The sequence below is a fragment of the Pleurodeles waltl genome, chromosome 7 (assembly GCF_031143425.1).
Source record: "Pleurodeles waltl isolate 20211129_DDA chromosome 7, aPleWal1.hap1.20221129, whole genome shotgun sequence".
Lineage (NCBI taxonomy): Eukaryota > Metazoa > Chordata > Amphibia > Caudata > Salamandridae > Pleurodeles > Pleurodeles waltl.
In genome coordinates, this window is record NC_090446.1 from 246,277,014 (window position 1) to 246,293,161 (window position 16,148).

Sequence of the window (16,148 nt, forward strand, 5' to 3'; positions counted from 1 at the left end):
CATGGGCCACAGTCCCACAACACATGGAGAGAACACTGCAGGAGCATCAGGTCAAAAATAGACAGGCATCTCAGGGGGACAGGGAATGGGGGGCACCTCAGCCGGAAGATGGTACAACACCACTGGTCCTGGAGGGGGCAACATGTCCTGTGTGCTGTCCTGGGGAGTGCAAGGCCACAGTCTCTCAAGTGGGTGGTTTGTCCACTGCTTTGTCATGGGGAAGGCAAGGCCATAGTCTCTCAAGTGGGTGGTTTGCACACTGCTTGGTCCTGGGGAGTGCAAGGCTATAGTCTCTCTAGTGGATGGCTTCTCCACTGGTTCTGGAGGGGGCATTGTGCCCAGTGAGCTTCATCCTGTGCAAGATGGGGTGACTGGATGGCTTCTTCCTCTGGTTCTGGAGGAGGCATTGTGCAGATCTTGTGGAGTGCAAGGTCACAGTCTCTCACCTGGGTGTCAGACCCACAGGATTTGCAGAGGCCAGGCCGCACAACAGCCTGTGAATGCAGGACTACACACTGTCTGCTGGTAGTGATGGCTGCTCAGTGGTGGCAGTGGTGCTGGCTGTGGTGGGGGGAGGCTCCAGCCCTTCCTCAGCAGCCTCGGACGGCTGCCAACTCGGACCGCAGCTGCTGGCAGTAGTACTGGTGGGGGTGCTGGCAGTGGTGGGGAAGGCACCAGCCCTTCCCCTGCAGCCTCAATCGGCTGCCCACTGGGGCTGCTGCTGCTGGCAGTGGTGCTGGTGGCGGTGCTGGCAGTGGTGGCGCAGGCTCCAGCCATTCCCCTGCAGCCTTGGATGGCGGCCCACTCGGGCTGCTGCTGCTGGCAGTGCTGCTGGTGGCTGTGCTGGTGGCTGTGCTGGCAGTGGTGGAGGGAGGCTCCAGCACTTTCCCAGCAGCCTTGGACAGCTGAACCACCATGGTTGGTGGTGGGGGCTCCGAATAAGTCCCAGCACCAGGCCTTTTGTCCTCTCTGCTTGCTGGTGCAGGCCCCTTGCCCTTCCTGTCAGCAGCTGGGGATTGCTCCTTCCCCTTCCCTGTAGCAGTTGGGGGTGCCTCCTTGCCCTTCCTTGAAGCAGCTGGGGTGCCTCCTTGCCCTTCCTTGTAGCAGCTGGGGTGCCTCCTGGCCCTTCCTTGAAGCAGCTGGGGGTGCCTCCTTGCCTTTCCTTGACACAGCTGGTGGTGCCTCCTTAGCCTTCCTTGCGGCACCTGGTGCAGGCAACCTTTTAGTGTGGCTGCCTGGTGCCCGGTATCCGTTCCCACCCGGAGTAGCTGTCGACACTACTGTGGCCGTGAACTGGGTAGCTGAGGTGCTCGCCTGGGTTCTGTCCACCCTGGCCTGATGTGAAGGACCGGGGGGAGTGGTAGGGAAGAGGTCAACGGTGGAGAGGAAAAGCTTCTTAAAGACATTGGGGCAGGAAGAGGGTTTAGGAGTGAAGGAAGAGGAAGTGGTTGTAGGAGGCGTCTGCTGATTTTGGGTGCAGGTGTATCGGCTGGACGCTGTTGTGAGGTGGATGGCTGTTGGGTGTCTGAGTGCTTGCGTTTGTGTACTTTGGGAGGAGGGGGCACAGACACAGTGGGAGAAGACACAGGGGATGTGTGCATGGATATGGGGGTGGTGACTGCCAGTGAGGGGCGTGTAGTGATAGGCATGATGGTGATGGTGGGAGTAGATGTAGTGCATGCAGGTGTGAGTGTAGATGTGACTGGGAGGGAGGTGGATGACGATGAGGAGGGGGACACAGTGGAGGCAGTAGATGTTGGTATGCCTGTATCTGGATGGTGTTTGTGTGAGTGCCTGTGGGATGATGTGTGGTGCTTGTGTTTGCCTGAACCACTACTGTGTGTTGTCTTGTGTGCATGCTGGTCTGTCTGTGTGCTTTGCATAGGCTGGGGTTGAGGGGAATGGGATTGGGTAGAGGAAGTTGGAGGGGGGAGGCTAGAAACAGGGACAATGGCTGCCATCAGAGAGGAGGCCAGAGCCCGAAATGCTCTCTGTTGGGCTACCATGCCAGTGTGAATACTCTCCAGGAATACATTGTTCTGTTGCATTTGGGCTGCCAGCCCCTGGATGGCATTCACAATGGTTGACTGCCCAACAGAGATGGATCGCAGGAGGTCAATAGCCTCCTCACTCAGGGCAGCCGGGCTAACTGGGGCAGGGCCTTAGTGTCTGGTGCGAAGGAGATGCCTACCCTCCTGGGTCAGCGGGCACGGGAAACTCGCTGAGGGGCTGCTGGAAGGGCAGTGCTGGTATGGGGGTGGCGGCTGTACCTGTAGTTGGGGTGGAAACAGAGGTGTCCACCACCACCAGGGAGCTTCAATCGGAGGAGCTATTACTGGGCGAACTGTCCACTCCAGTCTCTGCCGTGGTGCTCTCCTCGCACTCCGTCCCACTGATGCCCTGACCTTCGGTGGATTCAGCCTCCTGGACCCTGTGGGATGCAGTTCCCTTTGTCGCCAGGTGCCTCTGCTCCCTCCATCAGATGATGCTAATGCACATAAGGACAGGGTGACAAAACAAAAAGGGGGGGAAGAGACACAGGGTACACTTGTCAATGGCTCCAATACCACCACCGTTGGCGTACACAGCACCCACACACACAGGGAACAGTCCTACGCACTAGGCAATACACTACCAGTCACAATGCTAGTCACCAGCCCATGGACTTGGACACCTATTGCCAATTGCAGCATACGTGAGACCCACAGACCCCTGCCCAGTAGTGGATGCCTACCACCTTGTTTGGAGGAAGTTTACATCAGACCCTGCTCAACATGGGACCTACCCTGGAATGTCCGGCCTGTCCTAGCGTTACTCACAGGCCCACATCTCCCACCCGAATACCACCACGCGCAAGTAGTATATCGGTGCACTGTACTCACCCCCTTGTGACTGCTGTGATGCCCCCAAGTGCCCTTCCAGCTCCGGATAGGCCATCACTAGTATGAGGGCCATCAGGGATATCAAGGGTTCGACGGACACCACTTCCGCATTGGGTGGCCATCCCCAGCTGGGACCTCCCACCGTTTCCGTCAGTGGATGCTCCGCCTGCTGTAGACCCCCAAGGTCCACACGTCCTTGGCAATGGCACACCATATACCCTTTTTCTGATGGCCGCTGACCTGCAAGGAAATGGACACAGGGAAAAATATTAGTCTGACTGTCCTGCCTGTTATAGTCATGGCCCACCATAGACCTTCACATCCCCTTATGCACAGATATGGCCACACATACATGCAGCACGCTGCCCAGGGCCCTTCCAACAACCCCCCCCACACGAGGCCTTCACATACAGCACTCCATGCATTCATGCCCCATGCATCATGCTCACAGTGTACTCACCTGTTGGTCTGGAGGCCCCTACAGCATTCGGTACTGGGGTAGGACCCCATCCACCAGTCTTTCCAACTCCACTGCGGTAAAGGCAGGGGCCCTTTCCCCAGTGACATGAGCCATGGTCGATTCCAGAAACAGGTCACAGCAGCACATGCAGTGTAGGACCTCTCCTGTTGAAGGTCAGGTAGCAAGTGAGTGAATAGATAGAAAAGGGTGGTCACGTCCGCAGCAGTGCGTACCGTCACCCCCGGCGTCCATCACCATTGGCCACTGTAACCCATAGGGCCCAATGATAACCAATGAGAAGTTGCACAGTGGTTTTCGACTGCCTCCCGCAACAGCACACAATGTCAGTGTTTGGAAATATGAGATACTGACCAGCTGCTCACCGTTTTGTCCCACAGATTGCAACTGCTGCAGATGAATAGGAGATGGAGACATCCCCTCCGTGTACCTACCCCTGGTCGACTTGGCAACAATGGAGGACAGGAACATTATCCTCACCTATAGACTGGACAGGGCCACAATCACCGAGCTGTGTGCCCAATTGGAGCCTGACCGGATATCTGCTATCCGTCACCCCACCAGCATCCCCCCCTCTTGTGCAAGTCCTATCTATGCTCCATTTCCTGGCAAGTTGCTCCTTCCAAGTGACAGTGGGCTTGGCAGCAGGAATGTCACAGCCAATGTTCTCAATAGTGCTGACCAGAGTGTTGTCTGCCCTGATTAAACACATGCACTGCTAAATCGTTTTCCCCCAGGTGGAGGATTTGGCCGCAGTGAAAGCTGATTTCTATGCAATGGGACATATCCCCAACATTATTGGGGCAATTGATGGTACACATATTGCATTTGTCCCCCACCCCAGAGAAATGAACAGGTGTTCAGAAATCGAAAGAGCTTTCACTTAATGAGTGTGCCTGGCAGACCAGTACATCTCCCATGCCAATGCAAAGTATCCTAGGTCTGTGCATGATTCCTTTACCCTGAGGAATAGCAGCATCCCATATGTGATGGCTCAACTCCAGAGGCACCGGTTGTGGCTAATAGGTGAGCCCTGGTTCCCAGCCAGTGGATGTTGGTATATGGGTATGGTGTGGGCCCTAATGGTTAGTGTGTGTCTAACAGATGTCCATCAATATTTGGAGGTGAATCTGGTTACCCCAACCTCTCATGGCTACTGACCCCTGTGAGGAATCCCAGGACAATGGCAGAGGAACGTTACAATGAGGCACATGGGTGAACAAGAAGATTTATGAAGAGGACATTCGGCCTCCTGAAGACTAGGTTCATTGCCTTCATCTCACAGGTGGTTCCCTGTGCTACTCACCCAAGAAGGTCTGCCAGATCATTGTGGCATGCTGTATGTTGCATAACCTTGCCTTACGTCGCCAGGTGCCTTTTCTGCAGGAGGATGAGGCTGGAGATGGACATGTGGCAGCAGTGGACCCTGTGGACAGTGAAGATGAGGAGGCAGAGGATGAGGACAACAGAAGTGCAATAATTACAATGACACACAGGTAAGACAGTGTAACTTCACTTTTAATTGACAGTTTTGTGTTTGACATTGTCACTGGCAGGCTGATTTCCCCACTTCTATGCCCATTCACTGTACCCTTTGGCATCTCTATTTGGAGATATTTTTGCCCCACTATCGCTCCTGGTATGTTGACGGCAGCCAACTACAGGTTATTCCTATGTATACATTATTGTACAGTTGTATTGAAGTGTTTATACCTTGTTAAACAAATACATAGTTAACCCCTTCTGTGCCGCGGACGTAATGGTTACGTCCCGTGGCACAGTGCTCATGTGCCGAGAACGTAACCATTACGTCCTGGGCACTGAGCTCAGAGGGAGCGCTACCGCTCCCTCTGTGGGCTTCCCTTCCACCCCGCCAAGGCAGGGATGGAAGGGGAAGCCCTTCTCCTTCCACCCCCGACCCCCTCTGACCCCCCTCAGTGACGTCTGATGACGTCAGCACGCAAATGCCCGCTGATCACATCAGAGGCCACTTCCCCATCACGCTGGAAGCTGAGCTGAGCAAGGCATTTCTCTTTCGATTATGTGATAGGGCAATGAGAGGCTTCAAAGGGAAGGAAAGGAATTTCCTCCCCTTGAAGTCTCTCAGAGCATTTCAAAAGCCAGATTGTAATGCGATCCGGCTTTTGTAATGCCCACTAGACACCAGGGGTTTCTTTATGTATGGAAACTGGCATGAGGGGAGCGACCCTTTGGGTGAGGGTCGCTCGCCAGGGGGGAAATATTTTTCAAGGCCTTTTCTGCCCCCTGCCCCCCCACCCCCCCTTGTTAGGCCAATCTGCCCCGGGGGGGCAGAATCCACTAGGCGCCAGGGATCATTTTTTTTTTTTTTTTTTTTTGTGTGGTTTTTCTGGGGTTTTTTTTTAGATGGGGAGAGACCCCTTAGGCAAGGGTCGTTCCCTAGGGGGCAGATTATATTTAGGCCATTTCTACCCCCCTTGGGGGAAGATTGGCCAATTTTTATGAGGCCAGTCTGCCCCCAAACAGGGCAGAAACCACTAGAAACCAGGGAGTTTTTTTTTTTTTTACACCAAATTCACGGATGGGGTGCGACCCCTTAGGCAAGGGTCGCTCCCCGGTGGGGGGGGGGATTTTTTAGGACATTTCTTCCCCCCTTGGGGTCAGATCTGCCTATTGTTATTAGGCCGATCTGCCCCCGGGGGGCAGAAATCTCTAGACGGCAGGGATAATTTTTTTTTTTTTTTTTTTTTAGAGATGGGGATTGACCCCTTAGGCAAGGGTCGCTCCCCTGGGGGGGCAAATTGTATTTAGACCATTTCTACCCCCCTTGGGGGCAGATTGGCCGATTTTTGTTAGGTCAATCTGCCCCAAAGGGGGGCATAAACCACTAGGCACCGAGGATTTTTTTTGCGCCAATTTCACACAAGGGGAGCAACCCCTTATGCAAGGGTCGCTCCCTAGGGGGCAAATTATATTTAGGCCATTTATGCTCCCCTTGGGAGCAGATTGGCCAATTTTTATGAGGCCGGTCTGCCCCCGAACGGGGCAGAAACCAGTAGACACCAGGGAGTTTTTTTTTCTTTTTACGCCAAATTCACGGAAGGGATGCGACCCCTTAGGCAAGGGTCGCTCCCCGGGAGGGGAATTTATTTTAGGCAATTTCTGCCCCCCTTGGTGTCAGATCGTCCCATTGTTATTACGCTGATCTGCCCGGGGGGGGGGGGGCAGAAAACTGTAAGCGCCAGGGCTAATTTTCTTTTTGTGTGTTTTTTTTTTTTTTTTTTTTTTTTAGAGATGGGGATCGACCCCTTAGGCAAGTGTCGCTCCCCTGGGGGGGAAATTGTATTTAGACCATTTCTACCCCCCTTGGGGGCAGATCGGCCGATTTTTGTTCAGTCAACTACTAGGCACTGAGGATTTTTTTTTGCCCCAATGTCACACAAGGGGTGCAACCCCTTAGGCAAGGGCCGCTCCCCAGGGGAGGTGGGGGGGCAAATTTCATTTAGGCCATTTCTGCCCCCCCTGGGGGCAGATCAGCCTATTGTTATTAGGCCGATCAGCCCCCAGGGGTTGCAGAAGCCTCTAGGCACCAGGGATAATTTCCCTCGGGTGTCTAGTTTTCAGAAATGTCTGGGTTTGGTAGGTTTCCCTAGAAGGCTGCTGAGCCCAGGACCAAAAACACAGTTGCCCCCGCCAAAACAGGTAGTTTTGTATTTGATAATTTTGATGTGTCCAGATAGTGTTTTGGGGCATTTCCTTTTGTGGGTAGTAGTCCCACCCACAAAAGTGAGGTACCATTTTTATCAGGAGACAATTTGTGGCTCCTCTCTGATTCCAGAACTTTCTGTCACCAAAATGAGAGGAAAAGGTGTTTGTTTGGCCACATTTTGAGGTTCGCAAAGGATTTTGGGTAACAGAACCTGGTCAGAGCCCCAAAAGTCACCCCATCTTGGATTCCCCTAGGTGTCTAGTTTTCAAAACTGCACTGCAGTTTTCTAGGTTTCCCTAGGTGCCGGCTGAGCTAGAGGCCAAAATCCACAGCTAGCCACTTTGCAAAAAACAGCTCTCTTTTCTTTGTGAAAATGTGATGTGTCCATGTTGTGCTTTGGGGCAGTTCCTGTTGCAGGTGCTAGGTCTACCCACGCAAGTGAGGTACAATTTTTATCGGCCGACATGGAGGAACACAGAATAGCAAAACAAGTGTTATTGCCCCTTGTCTTTCTCTACATTTTTTCCTTCAAATGAAGACAGTGTGTAAAAAAGACCTCTATTTGAGAAATGCCCTTTGATTCACATGCTAGTATGGGCAACCCGGAATTCGGAGATGTGCAAATAACCACTGCTTCTCAACACCCTATCTTGTGGCCATTTTGGAAATAGAAAGGTTTTCTTGATACCTATTTTTCATTTTTTATATTTCAGCAAATGAATTGCTGTATACCCGGTATAGAATGAAAACCCATTGCAAGGTGCAGCTCATTTATTGGCTCTGCGTAGCTAGGGTTCTTGATGAACCTACAAGCCCTATGTATCCCCACAACCAGAAGAGTCCAGCTGACATAACGGTATATTGCTTTAAAATATCTGACATCGCAGGAAAAAGTTACAGAGTAAAACGTGGCGAAAAATGGCTTTTTAGGGTTTTTTTTCACCTCAATTTCAATATTCTTTTATTTCAGCAGTTATTTTCTGTAGGAAACACTTGTAGGATCTTCACAAATGACCCCTTGCTGAATTCAGAATTGTGTCTACTTTTCAGAAATGTTTAGCTTTCTGGGATCCAGCATTGGTTTATTACCTATTTCTGTCACTAACTGGAAGGAGGCTGAAAGCACAAAAAATAGTAAAAATGGGGTATGTCGAGTAAAATGCCAAAATTGTGTTGAAAAATTGGGTTTTCTAATTCAAGTCTGCCTGTTCTTGAAAGCTGAAGATGGTGATTTTAACACCGCAAACCCTTTGTTGATGCCATTTTCAGGGGAAAAACCACGAGCCTTCTTCTTCAGCCTTTTTTTCCAATTTTTTGGAAAAAAATGAAATTTTTGCTGTATTTTGGCTAATTTCTTGGTCTCCTTCAGGGGAACCTACAAAGTCTGGGTACCTCTAGAATCCCTAGGATGTTGGAAAATAAAGACGTAAATTTGGCGTGGGTAGCTTATGTGAACAAAAAGTTATGAGGACCTACGTGCGAACTGCCCCAAATAGCCAAAAAAAGGATCGGCACAGGAGGGGAAAAGGCCTGGCAGCGAAGGGGTTAAATCATTTGACATAATCCATATTTGTATTTTTTTCAAAGGATGTTTATGTAAGTGCTAAGAAGTAGAGGGGGATGTGCAATTGGCTGGGTTGGTGGTGGAGGAAAGTCCAGGATAGGATCCAGTCTACGTGGATCACAGTTGCAGTGTGCAAGGGGGCATAGGAAGGGGAACAATGTGAGTTCAAGGTGGACCGGGTGACAGGGTGGGACACAAGGATGAAATTCAGGAGAGTCTTATTTCCTGGCTGGTTCTTGGCACTAGTCTCTGGCTTCTGCCTGGCTTGCAGGGAACATTTGCGGGCTGGTTCTCCTTCTGCAGGGGGAGGGATGTTGGTGGCCTGTTGTTCCTGTGACATGGCCTCCTGTCCACTAGCAGCAGCGGTGGTGGAGGGCTGTTCATGAGTTTAGCTAGTGGTAGGGGCCTGGTGGTGTGTCACTGCCTCCCTCATCGTGTTGGCCATGTCTGCCAGTACCCCTGCAATGGTGACCAGGGTGGTGTTTATGTCCTTCAAGTCCTCCCTAATCTCCAGGTACTGTCCCCCCTGTAGCCGCATGTTCTCCTGCAACTTGTCCAGTATCTGGCCCAGTGTATCCTGGGAATGGTGGTATACTTCCAGGATCTTGGTGAGTGCCTCATGAAGAGTCGGTTCCCTGGGCCTGTCCGCCCCCTGTCGCACAGCAGTCCTCCCAGCTTCCCTGTTGTCCTGTGCCTCTGTCCCCTGAACCGTGTGGCCACTGCCACTGACCCCAGGTCCCTGATTATCCTGTGTTTGTGGGGTGGCCTGGGGTCCCTGTAGTGGTGGACACACTGCTGATTGACGTGTCCTGGGGACAGAGGTATGGGCCCGCTAGGGGGGGGTACTGTGCTGGTGTTTCCTGAGGGGGGAGGGTCTGTAGTGGTATGGGACTGTGCCTGGGTAACCGACTGTCCGGAGATCCCTGATGGGCCAGGTTGGTCATCGACATCCAGGTGTCCAGAGCTGCTGTCATCACTGTGGGCATCTTCTAGGGAGGTGGGAACTGGATGTTGCTGGCACCTCCTCTCTGGTGACGTTGGCTGGGGGGCCTGGGGGATGTAAATGCAGTGTTATTGTTTCTGCGTGAGACATCTTGTGCATGGGTGTGTTGCTCTCTAAGGTTGTTTTTGCCATGGCAGCTTTGCCTTGTATGAGTTGTTGTTTGGCGGACTAGCTGTTTCCCTCTAGTTTGAATGCTTTAGTGATAGGTGTCCATGCAGGTCTGTGATGGGTGTCCATGCATTGGTGTTGCATGCAGGCCTTGGTATTGGGATGGGTGGGTTGTGATGTGGGGTGTGTGAAAGGTGGTGGAGTGATGGCAGTCAGGGTAAAGGTAGGGGTATGTGATGGCATGCAGGTAGGGAAGGTGATAGTAATAGGGATTTGACTTACCAGAGTCCAGTCCTCCTCCTACTCCTGCCAGGCCCTCAGGATGCATGATTGCCAAGACTGCTCCTCCCATGCTGTTAGTTGTGGGGGTCCACCACCAGTCCTCTGTACAGCTAGTTGGTGTCTTGCTGCCACGGAATGCACCTTCCCCCGTATGTCGTTCCACCTCTTCCTGATGTCATCCCTTGTTCTGTGGTGCTGTTCCACGGCATTGACCCTGTCCACAATTCTCCACCATAGCTCCATCTTCCCTGGAATGGATGTCTGCTGCACCTGTAATCCAAATAGCTGTGGCTCTACCCAGATGATTGCCTCCACCATAACCCTTAGCTCCTCCTCTGAGAACCTGGGGTGTCGTTGGTGTGCCATTGGTGTAGTGTGAGTGGTTGGGGTGTGTGATGTAGGGTGCGTGGATGGTGTATGGGTGATGGTGGTGCGTGGCTGTGGTCTTTTCTGTGGTCTTGCTATCTCTCTTGTGGCCCTTGTTTGTATTCGTAAAGGGTTGGGGGTATTGTGGGTGTGTGTTTTATAGTGGTGTGGGTTTGGGTGGCAAGTGTGTAGTTTGAATTGTCTAATGTGGTGTAGTTTTGTTTGAGTGTGTGTATTTCGAGCGCAGTGGTATGTACCGCCAATGGTTTACCGCCATTAAATGTCCGCCGTGGTGATTCGTGGGTCATAATGTTGTTGACATAACGGTGTGGGTTTTGCTACCGCCAGTTTATCACCGACCTTTTGGCTGACGGACTTGTGTGTGTGCTGCATAGTGACGGATTGCTATGTGTGTGTCATAATATGGGTAGCCGTGATCTGCTGCGGCGGCGGTATATTGGTGGCAGCATGGCGGTAAGCGGTACTTACAGCCAATGTCATAATGAGGGCCTATGTCCCCATGATCTCACCTCAACTAAGTGGTCAAATGGCAGCAGTGCAAAAACCTCCAAAACCTACGCAACAGAAAGTAAAAAAAATCTCCTGCACCTGCACCCAAAGACTTTAAAGAATTGGACATCTGCCTCTTACTTTAACATACGCTATGGAGCGTATAAAAGAGGTCATACTTTATGTTAACAATAATGATGACAAATGCTGATAATTTCAGTACTACAAATAACATACTAACATAGCCTAGTCCTCAATTAATGGATTGGACATTTTAAGTCATGTCCCCTTAGCCAAATATACAGTGTACAGTGACAATATATCTCTAATAATATTCACTTAGCCTGTGTCAATTTCCCAAAGAGGATCTTCAACCGGCCAGCAATTCTCTCAGTAATAAAACAGAAAAGCTAAAACAATATTATTTTGTCCAAATATTAATAAACTTTGATTATGCCATGGTAAACACCATAATAAAATTATACCTTCCTATCTAAATGCAAGGTTGCTCATTTCATTTTAATCAAACCAGGTCGCAGCACTTACAAAAATCTGTACTGTGTGGAGCATTACACCAACAGCACACTTGTTTTTGACTTAACAGCTTTAGATATTATTCAATAATAATAAGCAATATTAAGCAATCTATGCATATACACAACATGCTAGCTAAAAAAAAAGTACAGCAATTCAAAAAATTAGAAGGCCTAGATTACTTAGACTCAACAGAAAACTCAGTAATTTACCCTGAAACTCAAATCAATAAACTAACAAATCCTTTTAAACAAAAAGAACTCTTAAAACCAGAACTGTGATATGTGAAAAATGTTCTTTTAGCAACGTTCTCAGCACATGTTAATTCTTCCATTATGAGACTTCATTATTTCAAATGACAACTACATGTCCTAACATGCAATGAAAAAAAACTCACACAAGGTAAACTATTTACAAGTCTATTAACAAAAATATAAACTCTACAACGTATGCTCAAAAGAGTATCAAACCTTAAATCACGCATAAATATTCTAGCTATTAAATATAACAGACTCACTGCAAAAACGAACAATTTCTTTCACTGATGAATAAAAATGCAACCTGATTCCCAGAAAGTACATTCTTTATTATACAGAGCATGTGCTGTATAGTTATGTTTATGAGTATATTACAAATACCAAACAAATTACATTAACCTTATTCCAAAGCATGGAAATAAATCAAAATATTTAATTTCTGTAATTGTACACGACCCAAACAAGAAAATCCATATCCGCAGCAGATATTCCACAAAAAAAGTACAAAACAAATTGTTCAACACACAACGCTAAAAAAAAATAAGGGGCAATATCACATCCATCGATGCCCTCTAAAACCCAAAACATTAATTTAAAAAAAAAGGTTGCTTCCCTGTACCCATAATTTCAACACAGTATAGTGGTCCGGTGATTTTTAATACTTAATATTTAAGTACCGTGGACAGAGAACGACTGAGGGAATGGCAGCAAGTTGGGCCTAGGTGAGCAGTGGGATGGAACGACTTAGTATTTTCATTTTAAGATTATAAGATGACTGCATGTGAGTGGGAGTCCATAGAAGGGAACAGGGTGAGACAAGTATCAAAAGTAAGGGAAGGTGAAGTTGAATGAATAGAAAGACAAGGGAAGTTCCTCAAGTACAAAGGTTTAAAAATGTATGGGTCAAAATATGGTAGTATTAGGAATAGGAGATATGGTTAGGCAGACAAGACGTGAAGGCAAGAAAATAGAGTTAGTGTACATACGGATAAAGTTTTTCAATAGCACAGCATATCAAGCAAGAATGTTGGGATTGCAGAGCATACACTTGCCATGATGTTGACATGTTTGAATATAACTGAAAAATCCACTTCCCTAACCAGAAATGTTGTTGATTGAGGTTCTTGGGCGGGTCTGATTGAAAGTTCAGAGCATCATGTTGGGTGGACATGCTTCAAATACAGACTTCAGGATCAAGCAAATAATTAGTATTAGATGATTCTTGGATTGGTCTTTAAGTCTGGAACACTTAGGATCTTTGTTATCGATTGAACCTGAACAATGCGATCTTCGAAAGAGTGTTTTTTAATTGTCTCTTCGTAAATGTTCAACTATAAGATTCACTTTGATAGTTTTTTATTGAAGCTCCAATACAGTTGACAGTACTTGCATTTAATCCAGCAGACATTCAGCTACAAGGGTCACTTTGGTATTACTTGATAACATGAATGATTGAGGAACCAGTTTTGGGTGAGTAGGCAGTGATTCACTCTCATGCAGTCAATGTAGCTTTACAATCCGTTCCCTCTGGGCCACACAGATTCATTAATGATTAATGTGGGATGGTCCTGAATATTTTGACGTCTGTGTTCAGAAAAACACAGCTACCGGAACCCATTGGATAATTCTAAGGTACATGACCATTGGAAGATTTCATTATTGAGTTGGGAAGTTCTGTTAAGGTCTAGCACAACATGAAAACTATATGCATGTTTTGTTAAACATAGGTCCGGTAGAGGTAAAAGTAATTTACTAGATTGTAATTTTGCTTTTTGAACCAGGAGAAGCTTAGCTATAAGAAACCATTTATGATTAGACCATCTAACACTGATATTGTAATTATAAGGTTATTTATTTTAGTCTATAGTTCTAAATATAACATATTCCAGAATTCATTTTTTGAGAAATTAGTAGATGGATGACAAACTTTGAAAGAGAAATTGACATAGCTTTGGTGAGTGTGTGGGCAATCCAGAATCAGCAACTTTGTATCCCAAGTTGGTATAAAGTGAATACTGTAGTAGTAGGACTGTTGTGTGAACGACGGAAGTTACAGCACTACAGTAGTGGATCCAACATTAAATCTAGAATTGACAAAGGCATGACTGATAGGCTCTAAATGTTGAACTTGAACTGGTCATGGTATAGGCCAAGAAATATTTAAAAACAAAAAATAGCAGTGAGTCTAGAATTGTCTATTTAAATGCGAATGAGATGTTGCCCATGGAATATAATAATCAACACCACACTAATGGGTTTGAGGTTACCCTGCAGGTGTACGGGTTGAAAACCCTCCTGTGTTGGCGGGAGCCACTTTTTGAAGGAAATCATTTGGATTCATTAAACAGTGAGTGGACAGTAGATGTAAATTTAAGAAGCAAAAGTGAGAGGGCTGAAGACTAGGGGGGGCAGATTCATTAAAAGTGTCCCTGCCCCTGGTGCAGAGCCACTTTTCTTGCGCCCCTTAGCACCCCGACATAACACCATGTGTGGGCCATATTTAATATACAGTGCACCACGGCTGTAGTGAGGGAACTAGCGTCAAAAAGTTTGATGCTAATTCGGCGCTTTGCAGGATTAGCATCAAAAATGTTGATGCTAATCTTGCAAAGCACCCAGAGCCCACTGAAACCTAAGAGAGCATCCTTTTAAAGACTGCTCTGAGCAGCTGTTAGAAATGATGGAAAGAATGATGCAAAGAAGTCTCTTAGATTTCTTTGGGCCATTTTTCAGCTCCCCTAACCCCGAAACGCCACCCTTGCATATATTATTCATGGCTTATAGTGGTTACATGATGGTACTTACACCTTGTGCCAGGTCCAGTTATCCCTTATTAATAGATTAGTAGTGTTCTAGCAGCTTAGGCTGATAGAGGTAGCTATAGCAGAGCAGCTTAGGCTGAACTAGGAGACATGCAAAGCTCCTACTATACCACTTATGTCATATAGGTATGATATCATGAAAAACACAATACTCAGGGTTACTAAAAATAAAGGTACTTTATTTTAGTGTCAATGTGCCAAAAGTATCTCAGAGGATATACTCCCTAAGAGGTAAGTAAAATACACAAAATATACACACAAACCAAAACCAGGGAAGTAAAACAGTCAGAAAGTAGTGCAAACACTATAGAATACAATAGGATGCAGTAGGCCTAGGGGCAACACAAACCATATACTAAGAAAGTGGAATGCGAACCACGAATGGACCCCTGTGTAGAGGGTCACTGGGAGTGTAAGAAAACACTAAGGATGTCCAAGATACCCCACCCCAAGACCCTGGAAAGTAGGAGTAAAGTACCACTATTTCCCCAGAAATGCACTAAACTTGTAATAGTGTATTTTGCAACGACCCCAACAGACTGCAAAGCACTGAAGATGGATTCCTGGACCTGAGGACTTGCAAAGGAAGGGGACCAATTCCAAGAGTCAGGAAAGTGTCCTGGTGGGGCAGGAGCCCTCTAAACCCCGGATGAAGGTGCAAAATGGCTGCCTCTGGATGGAAGAAGCTGAAGATTCTGCAACAACGAAAGATGCTAGGAACTCCGCCTTCATGCAGAAGATATCCCACGGAGTGCTGGAGGATGCAGAGTTGTTTCTTTGGCAAAAGACTGAAAACAAACCTTGCTAGCTGCAAGAGTCGTGGTTGAAGAAATAGTACGCTGCCCAGGCCTACGAAGGACCAGCTGGAGCAGGGGGAAGATTCTGTCAACCCACAGGAGATTTCTTCATGGCTTCCAGTGTAGGATAAAGGCAGGCAGCCCCCAAAGCATGCACCACCAGGAAACAGTCGTGAAAGCTGGCAGGATTCAGCGCTACAATGTCGCTGGTAGTCTTCGTGATATTTTGTTGCAGTTTTGCAGGCGTCCTGGAGCAGTCAGCGGTCGATCCTTAGCAGAAGTCGAAGAGAGAGGTGCAGAGGAACTGTGGTGAATTCTTGTAAGTCATTATCTGAGGAAAAGCCAACAGGAGAGACCCTAAATGCCCTCAGAGGAGGATTGGCCACCCAGTCAGGTAAGCACCTATTAGGTGGGGTCTCTGACATCATCTGCTGGCACTGGCAACTCAGATGCCTCCAGAGTGCCCTCACACCTCTGGATCCAAGATGACAGAGGTCTGGACACACTGGAGGAGCTCTGGGCACCACCCCTTGTGTGGTGATGGACAGGGGACTGGTCACTCCCCTTTCCTTTGTCCAGTTTCACACCAGAGTAGGGACTGGGGGTTCCCTAAACTGGTGTTGCCTGGCTTATGCAAGGAGGGCACCATCTGTGCCCTTCAAAGCATTTCCAGAGGCTGCTCCTCCCCAGCCCTGAACATCTATTTCCAAAGGGAGAGGGTGTAGCTCCCTCTCTCAGAGGAAATTCTTTGTTCTGCCTTCCTGGGACTGGGCTGCCCAGACCCCAGGAGGGCAGAACCCTGTCTGTGGGTTGGTAGCAGCGGTAGCTGCTGAGAATACCCCACAGAGCTGGTTTGG